At 36.9% G+C, this 14,749-nt stretch overlaps 1 long non-coding RNA gene across 3 annotated transcripts in view; it reads left to right on the plus strand.

Annotated features, from left to right (window-relative positions):
- The first annotated feature begins 8,582 nt into the window (after positions 1 to 8,582).
- LOC110344608 (uncharacterized) overlaps positions 8,583 to 14,749 on the plus strand; it is a 70,638-nt gene continuing 64,471 nt past the window's right edge. Inside the window, exons 1-2 of one of the 3 annotated variants that reach the window (XR_002387272.2) lie at positions 8,583 to 8,804; positions 9,840 to 9,926. This is a non-coding gene — a long non-coding RNA (uncharacterized LOC110344608). Of the gene's footprint in view, positions 8,805 to 8,928; positions 8,976 to 9,839; positions 9,927 to 14,749 lie in introns of those variants that run through there. The other 2 variants (XR_002387273.2, XR_015440343.1) reach the window with 2 other exon arrangements.

Genomic DNA, 14,749 nt, shown 5'->3' on the forward strand with positions numbered 1-14,749 from the left:
TTGCCAAGCTATGCTTCGCATCTGTCTGAAGTTACAACTTCTTCTGAAACTAAATTCTAGATATATTCCATACTCTACTTTATCTTTCTTCCCTTAGCTCCTTGCAAATTTCTCCTAAAGATATTTCTTTCATAAGATTCATATCAGGCTCTACTATAGGAAATTCAACCCCGACCATACTTACAGTGTTTTCTTGTTAAAGTTAAGTTCAAGGAATGAACTATCACCAGGGATATCCCATAGCATGGATGCTGATCACCTAGCACATTGTGTATTAAATGTAAAATTTTCAAATATATTTGTTTAATTAATACAGAAGAGTCCTTTCTTAGATAAAAATTAAATTCCAACATACACAGGTTTTGCTGTGCTAAAACTGGTCTATTTATAAGAAAAGAAGCTAACACTGTACCAATAAAATTAATTTTAAAAGTAAGAAGCTAAAACTACATTCCAGAAGACACTACAGATTCATTGAATTAAATCTAGAGTAAAATCTCCACAAATTAAAATTTTTAACAGGTATTTCCTAAATCCTTGTTAAGAGAATTAGACTTTAACGGATATTATTTGTTTAATATCAATCTTTGTTTTCTTCTAATTCTAGGTTCTACAAGTCATATTAGAGGAAGGCTTATTGTGAATTTATCATGTGTAATTTCTTCTTTATTCATTCTTCTTGCCTGGATGATTTGAAAGACCCATTTTAACAAAGAACAAATGCAACACCATGGGATATCTTTCTTTGACACACCATTGCGGTATTTTGGTCTTGGGTCTTTGTATTTGTTCTTTATTTTATTTTATTTATTTATTTATTTTTTAATTTAAAGTTCTTTTATTGGTACATTGTAGGTATACAATTCGTTTACATTTATCATTGGGTGCTTGTACCTGTACATGATATATCTTGGTTCTTATTTTTTCCCCATTGCCTGTGCGCCCTTCATCCCCTCCATCCTTCCCTATTCACATAGACATCCTTTCCATTTTTTTCTTTTCTCATAGTTTTTCCTTTCCCTCTTTTCCTTCCCTTTCCCCTCCCTTCACCCCTTTGTCTTTGGATCTTTTTTCCTATTTCAAATTATCAATTATTCATTTTAATCATTTTAAACCTTGTTTACACTATCAGTTTCTCACACTAGAGAAACTATTCAGTATTTACACATGTGGATCCTATTTATTTCACTTAAGAGTATGTCCTTGATATGCATCCATTTAGCTATAAATTACTCTGGTTTTTCATTCTTCATGGCTGAGTAGTACTCCATTTTATAAAAAACCCACATTTTCTTTATCCAGTTTCCAGTTGATGGGCACTTGGGCTGCTTCCAGGCTTTAGCTATTACAGACTGTGCTGCTATGAACATGGGTGCACTTATATCGCTGTGGTATTATTCTTTTACTTCTTTGGGGAAGATACTCAGCAGGGAAATAGCTGGGTCAAATGGGACTTCTAGTACTTTGAGGTATCTCCATACTGGTTTCCACAGTGGTTGCACCAGTCTGCACTCCCACCAACAATGGAGAAGGGCTCCTTTCTCCCCACACCCCTGCCAGCATTTGTTATTGGTTGATTTCTTGATAGCAGCCATTCTTTCTGGGTTGAGGTGGAATCTCAGTGTTGATTTCATCTGCATCTCTCGAATGACCAGAGATGTTGAATATTTTTTCATATGCTTATTTGCTATTTCTACTTCTTTGCCTGAGAAATGTCTGTTCATTTCAGATGCCCATTTTTTAATTGGGTCTTTGAATTTAGGGGGTCTGATTTTTTTCAGTTCTTTATATATTCCAGATAGTAGTCCTTTGCCTGAGGTACAGCTGCTAAAAATGTTTTCCTATACTGTAGATTGTCCGTTAGCTCTGTTGGTGGTTTCTTTTGCAGTGCAGAAGCTTTTTAATAAAATGAGATCCCAGTTGTTGATTCTTTCTGGTAGTTCCCGTGCTACTGAGGTTTTATTTATGAAGTCTTTTCCTATGTCAAGGTCTTCAAGAGTTCTACCTAACTTATCTTCCAGAAAGTTTAGTGTTTCTGTCTTAATATTTAGATCTTTAATCCACTTCAATCTTAGTTTAGTGCATGGTGATAGGTATGGGTCTAGTTTTAATCCTGGGCAGGTTAAAATCCAGTTTTTCCAACACCGTTTATTAAATAAGCTCTATCTTTCCTCCAATGATGGTAGTTGGCTCCTTTGTCAAAGATGAGGTGGCTGAGCATGTCTGGAGTTGTTTCTGCATCTTCTAATCTATTCCACTGATCCTCAGGTCTGTTCCTTTGCCAGTACCATGCTGATTTTATCACAGTAGCTTGTAGTATAGTTTCATGTTAGGGATTGTGATACCCCCATCCATGTCTCTGTTGCTTAGAATTGCTTTAGCTATTCTAGGTCTCTTATGGTTCCAAGTGAATTTTTGGATTGTTTTCTCTAGTTCTGTGAAGTATATTGTTGGAGTTTCAATTGGTATTGCATTGAATCTATATAGTAGCTTTGGAAGTATGGCCATTTTCACTATATTGGTTCTTCCTACCCAGGAGTAAGGGATGTTTTTCCATTTTCTTGTATCCTCTTCTATCTTTTTTTTTTCAGAATGCTGTAGTTTTCAGTGTAGAGGTCTTTTGTTTCCTTTGTTAGGTTGATTCCTAGATATTTTATTTTTTTTGGACGCTATTGTATAAGGAATTGTTTCCCTAATTTCTCTCTCAGTGAGTCTGTTATTTGTGTACAAGAAGGCTATTGATTTTTGATTGTGGACCTTGTATCCAGCTACTCTGCTGAGTCTGTCAATTAAATCTGGAAGTCTTTTAACAGAGTTTTTTTGGTCTTCTATGTAGAGTATCTTCTCAGAAAATAGTGACAATTTAACTTCTTCCTTTCCTATCTTTATTCCTTTTAATTTTTTTTATCTTGTCTAATTGCTATGGTTAGTGTTTCCAGAACTATATTGAACAGGAGTGATGATAGTTGATGTCCTTGTCTTGTTCCTGATTTTAACATGAAAGATTGATTTTTTGACCATTTAGTATGACGCTGGCTGTTGGTTTTTCATAGATAGCCTTAAACAGGTTCTGATAAAGACCTTCTATTCCAATTTTCTGTAGTGTTTTTATCATGAATGGGTGCTGGATTTTGTCAAATGCCTTTTCCTCATCTATTGAGATGATTGTATGGTTTTTGTCCTTGACTCTATTAATATAATGTATTATATTTATTGTTTTAGGAGTTGAACCATCCTTGCATCCCTGGGATAAATCTGACTTGGTCAGGGTGTATGATCTTCTTGATGACTCTCCATATTCTGTTTGGTAATATCTTGTTGAGGAATTGTGCATCTATGTTCATTAGGGAGATTGGCCTGTAGTTCTCTTTTTGTGTTGGGTCTTTCCCTGGTTTTGTAATCAAAGTAACACTTGCTTCAAGGAATGAATTTGGAAGTATTGCTTCCCTCTCAATTTCCTTGATGAGTTTAAAGAGTAATGGCAGTAGTTCTTCTTTAAATGTCTTGTAGAATTCAACAGTGAAGCCATCAGGACCTGGGCTTTTCTTTGTTGGTAAACTTTTTTATTAAACTTTCAATTTCACTCATTGTAATTGGGGTGTTTAGAATTTCTATATCTTCTTCACTTAACTTTGGCAGTTCGTATGTATCTAGGAATCTGCCCATTTCTTCTGTGTTCTCCCTTTTATTGGAGTACAGGTTCTTGAAGTAGGTATTGATGATCCTCTGGATTTCTATTTGATCTGTTGTGACTTCACCTTTTTCATTCTTAATTGCATGGATTTGTGCCTTTTCTTTCCTTTTTTTGATAAGGTTGCCTAAAGGTTTATCAATTTTATTTATTTTTTCAGAAAACCAACTCTTTGATTCATTGATTTTTTATATCGTTCTTAGTCTCCATTGCATTGATTTCTGCTCTGATCTTTATAATTTCCTCTTTTGTATGAGCTTTGGATTTGTTATGCCCTTCTTTTTCTAGCAGCTTGTGGTTCTGCATTAGGTTATTTATCTGAGTTTTCTCTGTTTTCCTAATATTGGCATTCACTGCTATAAATTTCTTGCATAGAACTACTTTCATTGTGTCCAATAGACTCCTGTATGTTGTACTGGCATTTTCATTTATGTGTAGAAACTGTTTAATTTCTTCTTTAATTTCTTCTGTGATCCATTGGTTGTTCAAGAGGGTGTTATTCAGTTTCCATGTGTTTGTAGGGGTTTTGCAGTTTCCTATGTTATTGATCTCCAATTTTATTGCACTATAGTGTGATAATATACAAGGGGTAACTTCAATTCTTTTACATTTACTTCATCATATCCTATGAGCTAGCTGTGATCTATTCTGGAGAATGACCCATGTGCAGATGAAAATAATGTGTATTCTGATTTTGTGGGGTGGAACACTCTGTAAACATCTATTAAGTCCATTTGTTCAATAACTTGGTTCAGTTCTAGAATTTCCTTGTTAACTTTTTGTCTATATGATCTGTCTATTTGTGACAGTGGGGTATTGATGTCCTCCACTACAATTGTGTTAGTGTTTATATGGTTTTTTATGTCCATTAATATTTGTTTTGTATAGTTGGGGGCATTCATATTTGGTGAATATATATTTAGGATTGTCATCTCTTCCTCTGGGATTGTTCCTTTCACAAGGATGTAGTGACCATCTTTGTCTCTCTTAATTATCTTTGGTATGAAATCTACTTTGTGTGCAAATAATATTGCTACACCTGCTTTTTTCTGGGTTCCTGTTGTGTGGAGAACTGTTTTCTATTCTTTCACTTTCAGTCTATGAGTTTCTTTTTGAGTTAGGTATGTTTCTTGTATACAGTATATCATTGGAATTTGCTTCTTAATCCATTCTGCCAGTCTATTTCTTTTGATTGGTGAAATGAGTCCATTAACATTGATAGTTATAATTTATAGATATTGATTTATCCTTGTCATGATTTTTTACTTTTTTTAGCTCTTTTATCTTATTTTTCCCCCTTTCCCTTTAGTGTCTTACCTTGCCTGGTGGCTTCCCTCTGTTGGGTCTCATGGAGTTGTGACCTTCATTGTTTTTTTGTAGGATATTGATTAGAATTGCTTGTAGTGCTGGTTCTGTGTTCATGAAATTTCTCAGGTGTTCTTTGTCATAGAAGTATCTAATTTCTGCATCAATTTTGAAAGATAATTTTGCAGGATACAACAGTCTAGGTTGGAAGTTATTTTTTTTTAGGCCTTGAAATACTTCACTCCAGGCTCTCCTTGACTTGAGGGTTTGTGTTGAAAAGTCTGGCATGATTCTGATGGGCTTTCCTTTTTAGGCGATTTGTTTCTTTTCTCTAACTGCTTGTAGGATTTTATTTTTCTGTTGGGTTTCTGGGATCTTGACTATTATATCTCTAGATGTAGATTTTTTTTGATCATGGCTAGTTGGAATTCTATATGCCTCACTTAGCTGTATGTCCATTTCTCTACCTCTGTCTGGGAAGTTTTCTACTATTACTTCTGTGAACATTTTTATAATGTCAATTGTGCTTTCTCCTGTTTTTTCATGGACTCCAATCGGTCTTATGTTATTCTTCTTTGCATTGTCTAGCAGCTGTTGGATTGATTTCTCATGGTCCATTACTATTTTTACAAAATCTGTTTTCATGGTCTTTAACCACAATCCTGTCTTCTATATCTGATATTCTACCTTCAGATTCCCTTAATCTGCTGTGGATACTTTCAATGGTATTTTTAATCTCCTGAATATCTGTTTGAAACTGTTTCATGGATTCCATTTTTTTCTTATGTTGGGCTATCATGGTTTCCATTTCCTTCTTATGCTGGGTATTCATAGCTCCCAGCATGTTTCTGAGTTCATCTAATTTTTATCTGTTTCTTTTTTAGATCCTCTAATCATGTCTTTGACTCTGCTCACCATCTCTGTAGATATCTGGGAGATTATTTCTGCTTTGAATTTTTCTAGAGCCTCATTCATGTGTTTTGTTACTTCTTGTGCTATTAGTTCAGGGTATCCAGGTGGTTGGTTTTTGGACTTTTCCACCTCATTTACCCCAGGGTTTACCCTTAGTGGGGTGAAAGTCTGACTTTGTGCCTTGCTTAAATGTCTTCTCATTTTTGTTTTTCGTACCCTCCTTGGTTTAACTTCTGGGTTGATACTTTGCAATTGCTTGTTGTAAATATAATTGTTGCTTGTAATTAGAGCCCTTATGGAATGATTGCTTCTCAGAGGTGTCTTCCAGATATATCTGGTCTTTTAGTTTTGAGTCTCTAATGACTCTAGGACTATCTCATTTTCCTTATACTAGGAAGGATCACTGACTACATCAGTAACAACACCTTAGCTCAAGTGATACAATCAGCAACACCATTGCATCAAGTACATCTTAAAAAATGACATTTTGCGGTAGTTATTAATCTATCACCTTTAGCTGGGTGAATTAAATCATGATCAAGGACCAACCCAACATATAGTGAATAAACTCTTCAATATAACAACTTTATCCTTCCAGATGGGGAGTTAGAAGGAGTTAGGGAGGGAGGAATAGATAGGTAGAAGGATAGGGGAAGGTTAGCAGTGAGGCCAGAGGACACAGGCAAGAAGGAAAAAGAGAATAATAGGAAAATAAAGAACTCCAAATGAGGGCCAGAACAGGGACAAAAAGGGTGATGAACCATGTGGGAGAGCAAGAGAGTGAGTGTAAGAGAGAGAGAAAGGAATGAGAAAAGGAAGAAGAAAAGAAAAATAGGAGAGAAAAACAAATATTTGCAAAGAGTGGGAAAAACAATTAAAGATAAGAGGAGAAAAAGGAAAGAGAAAAAAAACCAAACTAATAATACTAATTTTGTAAATTAAAAAAAAATGAAAATGAAGGGCCTCTTTCAGGGTATGTCTCTGTTGCCACAATAGAGAATGTGGGTAGCAGTGTGCAGATATAAGTCAATGAGTCTCAGCAAGCAAATTGCAGACCTGTGAGATTCAGGAACATTTCTGGCTGCAAGTCCCAAGTTGAGCTCCCTGTCTTCCTGTAGGGTTGAACTCTGCAGGGTTGTACTGCAGGTTCCAGCTGCCCTTCCCCGAAGATAATCCCAGTTCTGATGGGAGGTGCTGATGACTCCGGTCCTTGGTTTCTCTAGAGGGAACCCGGAGACCCCGGAAAGCACCAACTTTTAAAGAAAGAAAAGGAGACAGCCTGGGGGATGAACAGCAGTTTAATTCCTCTGGCACTATTCGACAATCACAAAGGAAAGAAGCAAGGCTTTTATACATGTAGGAAAGCAGTTTAGTTATTCTGGCTATTGTCTTTCTGATTTTCACCTCTGATGATAACCAGTGACTTTAAGTGACTCATAAAAGCTACAGAAGAATTCACAAGTCCCCTGTTTCCATTCACCAATCCTGCACATCAAAGAGCACACCACAGCCCTCTTCTTATCAGAGAGTATCAAGAGAAAAGGATGACTTTAGCCAAAAATCAAGCCCACCGGCCCACCATAAACATCACAGATGTGCATAGTGAGTTGTATCTCTCTTACCACCCCTAGAGTCATTGGTTCCAGTCCTCTGATCCCAGAAAATGGTAAATAAGAAAACTAGGAAAACCTGTTTTTCTCCTGTGAGACTTTTACAAGGTCTCAAAGTTTTCTGGCATTCTTTTAACAAACAGACTTGTGGAATTTCCCAGAAATGACTTAATTCTCTTAGTTAACAAACTTCTTGTGAACTAGATAGCTGAATTCTACCATTTCCCACAATTCCCCCTTTTTTATTTTATTTAGGCTAAATTCTTGATTCTAACATCACGAAGATCAAGAGACAGGATCTTGACAGGCCAGGAAGGGAGATGTCTTATGTCAGCTCAATTTGATGTCTAGTCCTTCTATAATTTTATAAAACAGTAAGAGATATAGTAAAAGAGGAAATAATACTGAAAAGAAATCATCTTTAAATTTTTCAATCATTGTATAAAGGGAACAGAGATGGTTTCTGTTTTTGTTTTAGCATATAAGTAATTTTTTTTGGGGGGGCACAATCTCACACAGTAAGGTAGGCATTGTTACATTTATCTTAGTCTTAAAGGTTAACAAGTAACTCATAAAGCCACAGGCAAGTTTACATGTCTCATGTCTCTGTTCACCAGAGCCGTACATCTAAGAGTGTATCGCAGCCCTCCTCTATCAGATGTTCCAGAAAAGCAGGGTGATTTCTGCAGAAATCAAGCCCACAATCTTTCCCTCCATCTGTAGAGTCACGGGGCCATGATTCTTTGACCCCAGACAATGGTTACTAAGAGAGCTTAGGAATACATGTTTACTTCCTATGAACTTTTACATCTTTTAAGGTTTTCTGCAATCCTTTCAGCAAAAAGGCCAGAGGAAGTTCTCTGAGACATTTACTTAGTTCTTTCAATTAAGTTTCTTACAATTAGGAACTAAATCCTAGAGTTGAGGACATTCACAGAGAATTGCTTAATTTTCTTATTTTACAAGCTTCTTACAATTAGTAACTAAATCCTACATTTTCCCCATATTCCTCCTTTTTTGTTTTATTTAAGCTGAATTCTTGATTGTTGATTTCTTCAGCACGTCTAGAAGATCAGAGAAGACAGGATCTTGAAAAAGTCAGGAGGGTGTGTTCTGCCCAGATCGCGAAGTCCCCAAAGACCACCAAGGAGCTGATTCCGATGCAAACACACGAGGGTCGTGTATTGAAGCTCGAGCAGGGACTCTCAACCGTCGCCGACGCAGCGGGTCAGAATTGAGAGCCCCGAATTTCAAATCAGCAGGGTTTTTATCATGGTTACAGCAAGGTTTGGGGATTTTCCACTTAGTAGTTACATGATTGGTTGACATTTAGCAAGTATGGGGTGTACACTTTTGATTGGCCAGGCCCATCGGGCCAAGACCGCAAACGACTGGGGCTGGGGGGGGGGGCGGTTAGGGGCGGTTACATGTCGATCTTAGGGGAAGAAGGAACAAAGGTTAGTGGTCGACTGTCACGTACTGATGATCAGCAGACACACTGATAGATTATTTTACAGATAGTGGGCCCAGGAATGTTCATTTTCCCGGCAAACAGAGGGTTGTGTAATTTACTTAGGAACTTTGTTTCATGCCCAGATTTTATCTATTGACTTAGAGTAAGCACATTTTAACTATTAATTTATGAGTATAAGGGAGACTAGAGGAAGAATAGCTGATCTTAGCGGAATGGAGTCGCTCTGGTCCTATAGGTGGACATCTATGTCAACTCAATGCAATGTCAGGTTATTCTATAATTTTATAAGACAGTAAGAAATATAATAAAAGAGGAAATAATATTGAAGAAAAATCATCCTTAAATTTGTCTTTGTATAGAGAGAATAGATATGGTTTCTTTCCTTTTTGTTTATATCTTTTTTGGGGCATAATTTTATGCAATAAGGTATAAATTGTATGCTGCAACATGAGAGCAGTAAACATATGATGACAAATACGATTACAAGAAAAAGCTGTTTTAGCCATTGTATGTTAGGTAGCCATTGGGTTAACCATTGGAACAAATCCCATCCTAGTCCCTCATTATGTATTTTCTCCGTTAATTCTTCTAATTGTTTTTTTTTTTTTTTGTATCCCTGGGCTATTGTCAGTCATGTTAAAACAACACATATTTTTTATTTTTTTACAACCCTGATGATGGAACAGGAGCAAGTAATCTATTGCTGCTCAATTGTCTAAAATAGCCTGTCGGTGTTCTTGTAACTCCTGATTAATTAATACCAAGGCAGATGAGGTAGCATTTAAACCTTTGACCACCTTGTATGCTAACTTTTGTATCACCTTTTCTGCATGAATTCCTATGACAGGTTGAGCAAGTACAGATGTTATCATAGGTATCACTTCAGCATCTGTCAAGAGACCTACATCATCATCACATCCTGGTTCAGTATAAGGTGACCAACGTTTAATTCTTTTGGGTGTTATCAAATCAGTTCTATCTGGCAATACTATGGCTAAGCGACTCAGGCAGCAGCGAGTCTCAGACAAGTAAGCAGGGATATAATTAAACATTACTACTTTACATGTATAAAACCATCCTGATGGTAAAGGTATATGACCATCATTATATATGATTTTTTGTTCCTCGTAACAGGTCATTTTTTCTAACATTTGTAATCTTAGACATTTTGTGGTACAATGTTTATATATAGCACATTGTGTATTGTTTAACATAATCATCTGAGGTGTATATAACTTAATAGCATTTTTTGGTTTAAAATAAGAGGGAGTCCCCCAATTGTAACTATCTTTATATGTAAGATATTTTTCTGGGATATCTTTAAACAGAGTATAAGGTTGTATCAGATTCAAAGGAGTGCACACAGGGATGAGACAACTCCCTAATACATAATGTAAATTTACATCTACATTTAAACAAAATTCAGACAAATTAAGTGATTGTGCTAGCTGAATCCAAACATTACCAGCAAGATCTAATTGTTTTTGGGGTAATATTGGCGATGTTCCAGAAAACAATGACTTAAAAATAATGATCATAATAAATGTTGAATTACGGGTCAATATAACAAACATTATTATTTCCAACAAAAGTAATTTATCAGATTCCCTTTTTACTTCTTGGATTTTTTAAAAGTTTTTGTTTGAATCTAAGAACATTTTGTTAGAATAGAGAGGGAGAGTCCAAAAGGAATCATGAATATATATTATAGGTTTTACAGTTATCCAATCTTTAATTATAGTAGTACTAGTATCATTTTGAAGGGCTAAATAATCATAATCTGACATACTTACACCTACCTGAGCAATAGATGAATTTAATAGAGATACCATAGTAAGGAAGAAAAGTACTGAGTGTCTAGGCTTGGGGGGGGGGCTGGGCCCATAGATGATGTGCAGTCTTGAGCCTTTGTTACCAGGTTAGTTAACATATCCCGATCAGGGAGTTTGGAATGGTTTTTAGCATGAGAGTTTTTCTTTTTCTCTTTGGTTTAAGAGAGAGCTTTCTAATTTTTTGAACAACCTCTTTTTCCAGTCTTTCTGGAATAGTGCTTAAAGGTTGTCCAAGCACTACCTGTTCTTGGAGACCCACCATCCAGGCCATTGTCTTGACTCCGGAATCCAATTTTTCATTCAGGAAGCCAGACCTGGGTTGCTCCGCCATCTGTGGAAACACAAGCATATCCCTTCCCCTTTGCAAGCATTTGTCCTGATGTCCAATTATTATGATCTAATTTTACCCAGACTGGTTGAGGTGATTTTGAATCAATTTTTTAAAAATGTTTTTCAGCCCGAGATTCAATGTCTCCTTGTGGCAAATTTTAAAAATTTAATGTAAATAGAGTAATGTGTAAAAGTTGATGTGGTGTTTGTATTAATTGTTTCATAAGTTTCTTATAAGTTGTATTTTGTCCTTCCCTTGAGGAATCAATTTCTTTTTCCCCGTATTCCCCCACTTTTATTTTATTTAATTGTAATTTTAATGTATGATGAGCTAGTTCTACAAGTGCTTGTCCCTGAGGATTATAAGGAATGCCAGTAACATCTTTTATATGGTATTCTTGTAAAAAAATTTTTAAATTTTAAACTAGTATACGCAGGTCCATTATCAGTTTTTATAGATCCAGGAACTCCCATAATAGCAAAACATTTTAACAAGTGAGGAATGACATTTTTAGTCAATTCTCCTGTACAAGCAGAGGCCCATATGAATTTAGAATAAGTATCAATGCATACATGTAAATAACATAATTTGCCAAATGGAGGATAATGAGTAACATCCATCTACCAAATTTGATCTGGCTTTAAACCTTTTGGATTAATTCCCATAGGTCCTTGTTTTAAGTGTAGTGGATAACAGGCTGGACATGATCTTATAATTTTATGGGCTTGGGAATATGGAATTTTATACCTTTGATGTAATCTCCCTGAATTAGTATGTAAAATATCTTGCTCTTTTGAGGCATTAACAAAATAAGTTACTTTTTTTTTTTTACTTACAAGTTTATCAGCTTGTTTATTACTAAAAGTTAAAGGGCCAGACAAATTGGAATGTGCCCTTATATGAGTAATATAGATGGGCTGTTTTCTTTCTCTAATTAAAGCTTGAATCTCTTTAGTTAGAAATTGTATTATGGATGAAGAGATACATATAACAGCAGTTTCTAATTGATTAATCAAATTAACTACATACATTGAATCTGCAACAATATTAATAGCTATATTAGGTTTCCATTGTAACAGAGCTAAGACAGCAAATAATTATTTTGTTGTGCCATATGATATGGGGTTAATACAACCTTTTGTTCTTTGGTAAATGGTAAAGTAACATTATCTGTTTTTTTCCTAACATTTGTCTGCTTCTGTTTTTTTTTTCCTAAAACTAATTTACCAATTATACTAACATATGAATTAATAGAAGAAGAATATTTATGTCTAGAATGTATCCATTCTAAAATTCCCTGACCTTGAATCAAAACTGCAGTAGGATATACTTTAGTGGGAAGGATCATGAGCCCTATAGCTATGGATCAAATCTTGTTAGCATTTTATTTTTAAAAGCTTGTTCTACCAATTGTAACTCCTTTTTACTTTCTGGAGTAAGAGTTCTTGGGCTATTTAAATCTGAATCTCCTTCAAGAGTGTTAAATTTGTTAGATTGCCAGTAACAATGCCTAAAGCAGGACAGACCCAATTAATATTATCTAACAATTTTTGAAAATCATGTAATGTTTTTAATTTACTTTTATCAATGGAAATTTATTTGGGAATTATTTTATTTATTTATTTATTTATTTATTTTATTTGTTGAAAATACTTTGGTGGTCGTACACGCTGATGTATGAGATGTCCACTGCCATGGCCCACACCACCAAGTTTGCCACATCCTGCAGGCTACACTGCTCCTCGGTCAGCACTAGCCCCATATACACGGGCAGCTGTTACAGCGCGCGGCCTTCCAAGCGCCAGCGCGGCCGGGCCAGGCCAGGCCAGGCCAGCAGAGCCCGGGGGTGGCGCCAGGGACTCCCACAGTACGAAGCCGAGCGCGGCTAGGACCACGGCGGCGGCGGCGCAGCAGCAGCGCCTCCAAGCCAAAGTCCAGGAGCTCAAGTGGGTGCACAGCCGGGCTGACTGCGCGTGGGGCAGGCAGCTCGTGCGGGCCAGTCGTGTTCGCTCCACCCCGGGCGCCTGTTACCCCCTGCCGCCACGGCGGGCCATCTTTATTCCGCGTCCGCCTGCGTAGGCACTTTGGTCTCAAAAGCCTCACTTTACCCTCGCCGCCATCTTTTCCTGAGCTACTTTTTGAGGAGGAAGAAAAATCAGTATTAAATTTCTGTCTTTTGCGATTTTGGAGAGGATATGCTTTTATCATGGGCTGTTTTTTAGATTTGGCTTTTAAAGATTTATTTTTGTTTTTAACTAATGGCATAGGCTGATCTATGGGTCCTAAAAGATCTTGTTGTATGGACATAGTTTTATTAGAAGCTTCTCCTCCCTGAGCAAGAGAACAAGCATTTCTAAGGTCTTTTGGGGGGGGGGGGTAAAGAAGGAGGTGCTGAAGGTGAGGGCTGTACTCCTGTGCACAAATTATTTTGGCCCTGAGGCGTTAAAGGGCAAGGAAATCCCCCCTCCCCCTCCTCATCAGATCTATCATCCTTATCCTGAGGTATAATTTGAATTAAATCATTTGTTGCTTTTTTCTCATCTTCCTCAATTAAACCTTGTTTTTTAAGAGCTAGTTTAGCCTGATCTGATAACTCTGTTCATGCAGTTAAACCGTCCTCACAACGAAGAATGAGCTGTATTGCGATAGCAGTTCCCCAAAACCTGTCATCAATCATCATTCCTTCTTTATAAGCCTTTCGAGCACAAGCAAGCATTTCATTCCATTTATCCTCAGTCCAACCCTCCTTGAACTGAGCCAAATTACAAAATCTGTTTGCTATAAGCAAACATCGTTTTAGATCCTCTTTATGGATCTTAAATCCAAACCTTTTCAACAAAAGTTTAAGGTTGGAAATGGTCTCACCAAACTGTGACCCATTTGTTACCCAGAAAATTCCGGAGTCTTACCCTGACTCAACAGAATGTCGATTGCTCCCTTGTCTTCACAATACCTTGCTGAGAGGATTCGAGGTCCCTGTTCGGGGCGTCACTTGTCCTTGGTTTCTCTAGAGTGAAACCGGAGACCCCGGAAAGCACCAACTTTTAAAGAAAGAAAAGGAGACAGCCTGGGGGACGAACAGCAGTTTAATTCCTCTGGCACTATTTGACAATCACAAAGGAAAGAAGCAAGACTTTTATACATGTAGGAAAGCAGCTTAGTTATCCTGGCTATTGTCTTTCTGATTTTCACTGACTCCAACTTACTCAGTACAGTGGTCTGGTGTTCCAGTGTCCTCTGTGTCTTTGTAATGTGGAACCAGGTGGCAGTACAGCCAAGAGGCCAGAGCAGTGGGGCAGGGGGGCGGGGGGGGGCAGTGGATTGCTGCCGGGGTGTGGGCTGGATCAGCATGTTGCATGTGGCTCGGGACCTTGCTACAGCATCTGCAGACCTGCCTGTCTGAACCTTGTGCTTTATTTTAAATCACAACAAAATAACTAAATTTTAGATAACATTTACCAGGGCCTTATATTTTTTATGTAATTGAAAATTTCCAAAAATTGTTGATTCAAAGATAGACTATTATTTTGGAAGGAAGACCATTATTTTTCAACTACTGTGAAAAACAAGGGGAATTAATAAGAGACAGTTACA

Source organism: Heterocephalus glaber, unplaced genomic scaffold, assembly GCF_053883595.1.
Source record: "Heterocephalus glaber isolate CG9 unplaced genomic scaffold, H.glaber_assembly_v1.0 deba00001497, whole genome shotgun sequence".
Classification (NCBI taxonomy): Eukaryota; Metazoa; Chordata; class Mammalia; order Rodentia; family Bathyergidae; genus Heterocephalus; species Heterocephalus glaber.